This window comes from Babylonia areolata, chromosome 15, assembly GCF_041734735.1.
Source record: "Babylonia areolata isolate BAREFJ2019XMU chromosome 15, ASM4173473v1, whole genome shotgun sequence".
Classification (NCBI taxonomy): Eukaryota; Metazoa; Mollusca; class Gastropoda; order Neogastropoda; family Buccinidae; genus Babylonia; species Babylonia areolata.
In genome coordinates, this window is record NC_134890.1 from 8,583,603 (window position 1) to 8,591,629 (window position 8,027).

An 8,027-nucleotide genomic window follows, 5' to 3' on the forward strand; every position below is an offset into this window, starting at 1 on the left:
GCGGGGAAGAGTGGTAAAGTGGTTGAGAAGAGAAGAGAGTGGGCAGAGAGAGTATGTGTATGTGCTGTGGAGGGAGAGAGAGGAAGCAGGAGATTCTCTCTCTCTCTCTCTCTCTCTCTCTCTCTCTCTCTCTCACGCACACACGCACGCACACACGCACGCACACACAAACTCAAAGATAGACAGTCCCACCGCGCACGCACACACGCATGAACGCACACACGCGCGCGCGCACACACACACACACATACACACACACACACACACACACACACACACGCACGCACGCACGCACGTTCGCAAGCGCGCGCCACACACATGCACACACACACTCGCACGAGCATGCACGCCCCTGCACACCGCAGCTTAAAGAGTGCGGTTAATCAAGAAGGAACAGGTTTAAGCTAAACAAATTATTAGAAAAAAAGAGGACATTGTTGAACTCGCCCAATGGACAGAGAACGAACACAGGTTACTTCTCTTAACGGAGTGGAGTGATGGCCTAGAGGTAACGCGTCCGCATAGGAAGCGAGAGAATCTGAGCGCGCTGGTTCGAATCATGGCTCAGCCGCCGATATCTTCTCCCCCTCCACTAGACCCTGAGTGGTGGTCTGGACGCTAGTCATTCGGATGAGACGAAAAACTGAGGTCCCGTGTCCAGCATGCACTTAGCGCACGTAAAAGAACCCACGGCAACAAAAAGATTGTTCCTGGCAAAATTCTGTAGAAAAATCCACTTCGATAGGAAAAAACAAATAAAACTACACGCAGGAAAAAATACCCCAAAAAAATGGGTGGCGCTGTAGTATAGCGACTCGCTTTCCCTGGGTAAAGCAGCCCGAATTTCACACAGAGAAATATGTTGTGATAAAAAGAAATACAAAATACAAATACAAAACAATGTTCCTCCCTCAGGGTCGTCTTCCTCAGGTTAAAGACCTGTTCGCAGCTTACAGCCATAACGGGAGTCTTGGGCTCGGCACTGGAAGGTTAAAAAAAAAAAATTAAAAAAATTAAAGGTGTGTGTGTGTGTGGGGGGGGGGGGGAGTAAAGTTCCCGTCGCCTTTTATGGTCATAGGAGCAATTGATCCATGTCCACTGTGTCCATGATCCAGGGCTCGGTACTGGAAGTAATTGTTTTAAGGGGGAAAAAGAAGAAAAAAAGTCCCGTTGTCTTTTTCAGCCATTGGGGCAGTGAATTCACTTCTTCTGTTTCTTAGACTCGGCACTGAGAGGTTAAAAAATCTAATAATAATATATTATTATTATGCGCGCGCGCATGTGTGTGTGTGTGTGTGTGCGCGCGCGCGCGCGCATGTGCGTGCGTGTGGGTCTGGACATGCGAAATATGTTTTCTGAAGACTTTAAGAACAAAAGGTGCGCGTTTCTGCCTTTATAATTCGAACACAACATTGAACTCCCCGACAAAGTGTAAAAACCTTTTCAATACAAGTGTCAGTTTCGACGTAAACGTTATCCGCAGCGTCACCATGTCCATGTAGGAAGGTCTGTTGTGGGCGATGGTACCTACAATAATTATGTAAATCATATCCGACTAGTGACAGCACAAATAAAAACGAGGGAAAAAGTCCTTCCGTCAACTGTAACAGGCAAATGATTAGGTTTCTGATCGTCATTAAAATTTGTTTGAAATTGTTATCCCTGATTATTTTATTATATCCCCCTTCCCCCTATAAAAGTGTGTGTGTCTGTCTGTCTGTCTGTCTGTGTGTGTCTGTGTGTCTGTGTCTGTGTTTGTGTGTGTGTGTGTGTTTGCGAGCGTACGTGTGCATGAGCGTGTCTGCGTGTGTGAGTGTGTGTGCATGCATGAGTGTGTGTGCGTGTGTGTTTGCGTGTGTGTATTTGTATTTGTCTTTATGCGTATGTGCGCGCGCATGCGTTTGTTTGTGTGTGTGTGTGTGTGTCTGTGTGTGTGTGTGCGAGATAGAGAGAGGAAGAGAGAGAGAGAGAGATTTTCAACAAGCGTTGTTTTGCACTTGGCAATAGGGAGGACATAAAATGGTTCAAATATGTTTAACAGAGCAGAACATGTGGTTTGCAGAAAAATGATTTAGCATTCTGCTTTTTTTTCTCTCTCTTCTTTTTTCCCCTTTTTTTGTGTGTAGTTTCTTTTGGTTTGTTTTTGTTTGTTGTTGTTTTCAGTTTCCAGTTTGATTGGATTGTTGAAAATTATATCAGCTTTGTCTCCCCCCCCCTCTCCTCTTTTCTCTGATATCATCTAATCCAAGCACATGTATCTGTTACAAAGAAATAAAGTCAGAACGTTTGTCAGGGAAAAATTCGTGCTAAGAGATATTTGCAATAACCGAAGAGCCCAGCAGAGCGGTTTTGTGTGAGATTTTTTTTTTTTTTTTTTTTTTTTTTTTCCTTAACAAGAAAAAGTTTGTTTCTCAAGGAGGAGTCCTTGCGTTCAGAATCTAATCCATACACACTACGCAGGTTTATGCCTGACCAGCACCATAGCCCAACGTGTTTAGTCAGACCTTAAGTACATGCGTGATATGTTTGTGTACTATGATCTGTCAGACTGGATTTCTTCCACAGAACGTTGCCAGAAGACAACCCTTTTGCTGCCGTGGGTTCTTTTTATTTTCAGTGTGCCAAGTGCGTATTGCACACGGGATGTCGGTTGATGGTCTCATCTGAACGACTCAACGCCCAGTTTCATTTTTCAGTCAAACTTGGGAGAAAGGGAAAGACCGAGAATCGAACCCACACCCTCACGGACACTGCATTGGCAGATAAGCGTTTTAACCACTCTGCCACCTTCCTTCCTTGTGGAAAAAGAACCGCTTTAGCAGGGTGTTTCCATTTACCTATTCACCTTTTTTTTTTGTGACGAAAAGAGTACATGTTTGTACACTTTAAGAAAGGCGGAGTGGGGCTGAGGGGGGCTGGAAAAGAGAGGGGGTGTACTATGTGTAGCACCGTAGAGTTGAGTTTAACGACCAATCGGCAATAAGTCCTTAAGGTCAAGTTGTTCTGGACAGATGTCCGGCAGTAGTCGTTCGGTGGTTAAAGGTGTTTAATGTTATGTGTATGCGTGCACAAGCAATATGTACGCGCGCGCGCATGTGTCAGACAGCCAGAGAGAGAGAGAGAGAGAAGTTAAATGACTGAGAGTTGGAGAATAATGTTTTGTGGGTAATTGAATTCTGATCCCCCACCCCCCAACCAACTCCCCCCACCACCCTTCTCCCCCACCCCCACCTTTTGCCCCAATCTGCAGTTGACATTGATCACGCTATTTTGAGTATCTAGTCCGCGAATTGTTCTCGATTTGAGCAGTGACGTCATTAAACAGTCTTCAGCAGACGTCGTCAGAGGTGCAGATGTCTTTGCAAGTGGATTCGTCATGTTCAAGTGCTAATACGTGAGGATTATGATTGTTTGATGTCCGTGATTGCAAGTGACTGAACTGAATGGAAATTTGTAACACGTTGTTAAAATTTCAGATTGTGCGTTTTTCGTCACATGTTAGTGTTTAGTCCACACAGTGTTTAGTCCTCTGGGACTGACTTTTGTTTTTTCTTGTGTAGGGCTTATACATTGTGTTTGTTTGTTGTATGTTTTGAACAAATATCTATCTATCTATCTGTCTGTCTGTCTGTCTGTCTGTTGATTTTTTTCCATGTTGGGTGTGCAACAAATGAATTTCCTTCACATGACAGTACTGATGGTAATGATAGTGATGACATAGCTGACGACAAGGTAACGATGGTGCTTGTGGTTATTAGTGGTGATGAAGATGACAGTAAAGACTTCATTAGTTTGCTTTCCCAAATAAGATACTTATCTTTTTAAAAGTATATATATATATATATATATATTATATATATATCATAACTGACGATAACAGCCCTTCGCGGTTGGCTGAACCATGAACAACGACATGACTTGATTTGAACTGAAACCAACATCATAGGGAGATTGCACCTTCTCACAAACGCTAATTTCTCAAGCACAAAATTTCACTGATGCACATTTTCCTAAGTTCACTGTCATGCAGGTCAAAAACAGGCAAGATGATGAAACCCGAAACGAATAGAAAACTTCCCCGCTCGTGGAACATTGCCTGCACACTTGCCGTTGACGCTCATTCACACAGACGGGAAAACACACAAACAAACGACGACGCGATTTTTCCCACTACCAGCACGTGCGCAGATTCTGCACTGGCTGCTCCACCCCCCCCACACACCCTTACCCTCACCCGCCCCCCACCCCCCGCCTCTCTTGTTTCATTGTAATGCCTGGCCAAGTTGTGCAGCAACCGTCGTTAAATGCGAGGTTCAGCCCCGTACAACAATGCGAAGCGGGTTTAATTTTTGAAGACGCCACGAAGGGCCAGCCAGAAGCCAGTTGCATTACTCCGCGGACGGAAGAGCCTCCAGTATGGTCGTAACCCGCTACTAACTGTGTGTAGTATGGCACTGACCAATGGCGTAGTTCGGTCAACGTAGGCATTTAGTCACGTGCAACTGTCAAAAAAAGTTAGAACCAAGCAATGCAACTGGCCATCAGGTCCACAAAGCATGCTCACAAGCTAATGACGTGGTTGCTGTTTATGAACAGACAACTTGAAAGCAAGAGGCAAGCTCTCAATGGCTCGTGTGTGATTCATGCTGTACAACAACAACAACAACAACAAAACAGAAAAAGCCGGGGCGGGATGGGGGTGGGGGAAGGACCGGGTGGTGGGGGTTACCAACACACAACATATAACGATCCACGTCATATTTTTGCGAGCCATCAGAAACGAGTACTTGCCAAACATAATGTTTTGAAATATACGAACACGCAGACTGCTATCACGTCAGCCTCTTCGGTTTTGTTTTTGCTTGTTTTTTTTGTTTTTTTCGTTTTGTTGTCATCTTTTTGTTTCTTTTCGCCTGGGAACTTTATAGATAGGATTGTGTGTGCATGCCACTGTGTTTCAGATACGCTGAGCATTTTTTTTTTTTTTTTTTTTTTTTTACACATGTATCCTTTAATCTTCTGAGTGTCAGCGTAAAGCGCGCAGTCAACTCTATGCAGTTACGCGCGATAAAAATAGTGTCTGATAATGATAATTCTGTTGTTGTTGTTGTTCTGGAAGAAACAGATCTGGTTGCCAACTAGATGCCTCCTTTTTTTATTTCTTCTTCTTCTTCTTCTTACTTAAGTATAGTTTTCTGAAGTGAATTGTTTCTGCTATTTTTCCTTTCTGATGATAATATCAGTGCCGAAAACTTCTGTGGAGTTGCGGCGCGCGGTGACAAAATACTGAGTTATCTTTTATGATTGAATGTCTGTCTGTAGGCCTATATATAGTATAATGATATCCCTGTGTGTGTGTGTGTGTGTGTGTGTAGTATATATATATATATATATATATATATATATATATATCTGTGTGTGTGTGTGTGTGTGTGTGTGTGTGTGTGTGTGTGTTCTTCTCGTTCGTTTTTTGTGTTTTGTTGTTGGAGGTTGTTTTTTTTTAAACATGTTTACATGTGCTATGTTTGATTTAGTTTTGGTTTTCATGTCCAGTTGATAAACACAGTGGATCACGTTGAAACAAAAAGAGATTTATGTAAAATATACGTGCCAACAAGAACAAGAACAACAATAAAAAAATTTTAAAAGCAATAAAGCCACTCATATCATAATTTGTTGGGTCTGTGAGGAAGGTGGCAGAATGGTTAAGACGCTCATCTGTCAGTAGAGTGTCCGTTAAGGTCTGGGCTCGATCCCACGTCTTTCCGAGACAATAAACCGAGGTCCCGTGTGAAGCACGCATCTGGCACACAGAAAAAGAACCCACAGCAACAAAAGCGTTCTTCTCTGGCAAAACTATGTATGAAGAAATCCAATCTGATACGTACACGAATATTTTGTACATGCACTCAAGTCCTGACTAGAGACTTTGGTTATGCTGCTTTCAAGCATCTGCGTAGCAGATGTGGTGCAGGGTACGGTTATGGACTTGTCCGAACGCGTTGAACACAACTTGAGAAACTGAACCAAACTGTTGAGTGGGATTCCCCACACCAAGATATACCACACCTGCCAACCAACCCGACATTTTAGTGTTGTTTTTTTTGGTCCCAAACATCAAAGATCCTTTGTAGTTCCGACGAGGTCTTGTGAGTTGCTACGTATCTCGATGCCGAGTGATGATTTCTTTTTGGTTTTTGATTTTTAAGAATTGATAAAACATGTTTACTAACCGATTTTCTTTATGATCTGCTTGACTGGTATCCCTCGGATCACCTATGATATGTAATGTACATAGATGTATATAAACTTTTACTCACATTTCTTTCTTCTTCTCGATTGTACTGTATTTATTCACCCACCCACCCTCTCTCTCTCCCTCTCTCCTCTCTCTCTCTCTCTCTCTCTCTCTCGCTCTGGGAGCTATTTTGTGACACGTGTTCTGTTTGTCAAGTGAATTTTGATAGTCGACTGCATGTACGTTCACTGTTTATAAAGATCTGATACTATTGATTGGTAAATATTGTTATATTTGGGGCGTTTCTTCTTCAAAGTTGTTGGTTACTGTTATTATCAGTGTGTGTGTGTGTGTGTGTGTGTGTGTGTGTGTGTGTGTGTGTGTGTCTCACACAGAGAGAGACATAGAGAGAGAGAGTACGTAGGCATATGGGTGTGTCTGTGTGTGCGTTTACGTATGTGTGCTTGCATACGTGTGTGTGTGTGAGCGAGCGCGAGAGAGAGTGCGAGTGTAGTTATTTATTGCTGCTTTTTCCCCACCCCCTTATTGTAAATGAAATGGAATTAATTTAACTTATGTGTTCCTTTAAAATGGATTCTGTCAGTTTGTGAGTGCCACATTCTTAATATTGTCGTTGTTTTGGAGCGATACGTTATCGTTGATACGTCCTGGCTATATATATATACATATATATCTACACTGTGCGTGTGACGTCATCGATGCTGCTCATTATGTATGAAAATAAAGGATCTGAATTTATTTTTGTGTCTTTTCCTTCCTCTGTGTGTGTGTGTGTGTGTGTGTGTGTGTGTTTCCTTCCTCTGTGTGTGTGTGTGTGTGTGTGTGTGTGTGTGTGTTTCCTTCCTGTGTGTGTGTGTGTGTGTGTGTGTGTGTTTGACAGGGGTAGTGTACTGTATATAACTACCTGCTCTGTTCTTTGACATTACTCTGACACAGCAGATTTCCCTGTGTGAAATCGGGGTACTATCTCCATGGAGAGTGAGTCGCCACAGTGCGGCGCCACAAAAAGTAATCAAATGCAATACAAGACGATACGGCGCAATGCAATGCAATGCAATGCAAGGCAATACAATACAATACACTACGATGCAATACAATACAATACAATATGGTACAATACAGTACCATGCAATACAGTACAATACAGCGCAATCCAATGCAATGCAATACAAAATAGGATTTTTTGCACTATTGTGAAACGGCCTACACAATGATGACCGCACAGTTTCGCCCTGATGTAAGTAGCGTTATCATTCTCGGATTACAAAAAAGCGGGAAGACTCCACGGGCTATCATATATATATATACAGAGAGAGTGTGTGTGTGATTCAGAAAGAGAAAATGGTTGAGAAAGAGAGAGAAAGCTAAAGACAGACAGAAAACAATTCTGATGCCGGAAGTCAGGACAACCAATGGCATGGTGCCGGAGCTGACCAAGGTCCATCCACGTGCATCCCTCACGATCAGCACCTCGTCAGGAAAGTTGTCCCCTTGGTTGTAATAATAGTAATGATAGTAATGTTGGTATTTATATAGCGCTGAATCTTGTGTAGAGACAAATCAAAGCGCTTTCACACGCATGGATAACTCTAAAACTGGAGAAACTGAAGACAAGGAAGAGGCAGGGATTGGAGGCTATTTTTGGAAGATGCGAGTTTTAAGGCCAGACTTGAAAGAGCTGAGTGCGGAGACTTGACAAAGTGAAAGAGGAAGTTCATTCCAATTGCAAAGTCCAGAGACAGAGAAAAAACGGCGGCCAACAGTCGAG